This window comes from Benincasa hispida, chromosome 4 (assembly GCF_009727055.1).
Source record: "Benincasa hispida cultivar B227 chromosome 4, ASM972705v1, whole genome shotgun sequence".
NCBI lineage: Eukaryota > Viridiplantae > Streptophyta > Magnoliopsida > Cucurbitales > Cucurbitaceae > Benincasa > Benincasa hispida.
The window spans coordinates 13014971-13016744 of record NC_052352.1 but is presented as its reverse complement, the minus strand read 5'-3'; the positions used below and the strand labels follow the sequence as shown (position 1 = coordinate 13016744).

Below are 1774 nucleotides of genomic sequence, written 5' to 3'. Positions count from 1 at the left end.
CTCTCTCCCCTGTCGAACTCTCTTTCTAACCCACAGAAAAGTAGATCCACCACTTGAAGTTCCGATCTTTCTTTCTCTCTCCCACTCTCACCAATCTGCAACCCATATGATTTTTCTTATTGATTCTTGAATACCCTTTGCTTGTTTCTCTCGACCATGGATTTGACGGAAAGAGCAGCTCCATATTGTTGGATCTAACCATCGTGCAACTCATGTTCGTAGATTGATTTTGTCCATGCCTAAAGTTCATGTTCATTAACTAGTCTTGTTCTGATGGAAAAATCAGAGAGTAAATTTTTATGGAGGAAGAAATGAGAGAGATTGAAATGGCGTCCTTTTTGCAGTCCTTCATCGACCCAAAGAAGAACTGGTTTGCTCATCAATACATGAAAGCGCTCACCCAATGCCTCCGTAATTATGGTAATTGAAACCCTAATCGTTTCTTTTTCTATGGCGTTGATTTCAAATTTGGTTCCGTGGAGATTGATTTTGGGTTGTATTACTATGTTAGGTCTTCGATACGACGATCTGTATGATCCATATTATGATATTGATGTGAAGGAGGCTTTGAATCGACTCCTAGGGAGGTTGTTGATGCGCACAATCAACATTTGAAGCAGGCCATGGACCTTTCCATGAAGCATCAGTACCTTCCTGATGATCTTAAGTTTTTTTCCTACTATAGATGTTTATCTCTTCATTAGATCGGTTCGAGCCTCGCCGAAAAAACAGAAATGTGTTATATGTTTATCATAACTGAATAATTTTCAGTTTTATTTCTGTATTCAACATGCTCTTAATATAATTGTTGAGCGTACAATATTCTCGAAATCTAGTATTTTTTTATGGTCAAATTTCTATAACTTTTCATGGTCACTGGGAACTAACTTTTGGCTGTATTGGGTTTTGTTGTTTTTCCCCAACTAAGCACATGGTGTTGAATTCTAAATAGTAGTTAGATGGTTATTAGTTTGAATTATTTCATTCTTTTGGCAGGCCATGCAAACACCATTCAGAAGCTATCTCCAGGATATGCTGGCATTTGTAAGTCTTTCCATTATTTTAGATCTCCCGCTTTATTATTTAAAGTGAAAAAAAATTGTGGTAAAAAAAGAGTGAAAAATGTCTGGTCGTGTTCATGGAAATGAGGCAGCTGCTTTATATCGTAGTGTCAGTCATGGTTCTTAAAGTTTTGTATCTTATGACCTGTATTTGGGAGTTATTGATTTTGATATTATTTACCATCTATTAGCCTAGATGGTATCTTGCTATGTAGTTGCATTACAGTTGAATTGTTTATCTAATGTAGTTCTAATTTTATTGAATTCCCCTTCAAGGTTTCTTGTTCCATCATCTGTTGTCTTTTTCATGATTTCAGGTTTCATGATCTAGATAGATATCAGTATTTGAGTAATATATGTATGAATGCTGGATATAGTACTAGCTTATCCTACTACTCCCATTACACGAAATAGTGCATAATCCTATTACTCCCATTACTAGCCTTGTACGTAAATTATTTATTTTTTTTATATAGTACTAGCTTTAATTTAATAAATGGACGTAAACTTATGTTGAATTTATCTTTTTTTTTTTTTTTCCTTTTTGTAGTTCAATACAAAAGATGCATATACGCAAGGAGAGATCGATGTAATTCGGACCCAATGGGCAAGTTTTGTTGTCCGAATTGTGTAAGGATGTAATTTTTGTTTTTTGTCTCAATAGAATGTAAATGCTAGCTTAGAATGAATGTAAATTTATCTAACCATGATCT

At 34.7% G+C, this 1774-nt stretch overlaps 1 pseudogene; it reads left to right on the top strand.

Annotated features, from left to right (window-relative positions):
* The first annotated feature begins 326 nt into the window (after positions 1-326).
* On the top strand, positions 327-1387 carry LOC120076084 (annotated as a pseudogene).
* The last annotated feature ends 387 nt before the right edge of the window (positions 1388-1774 follow it).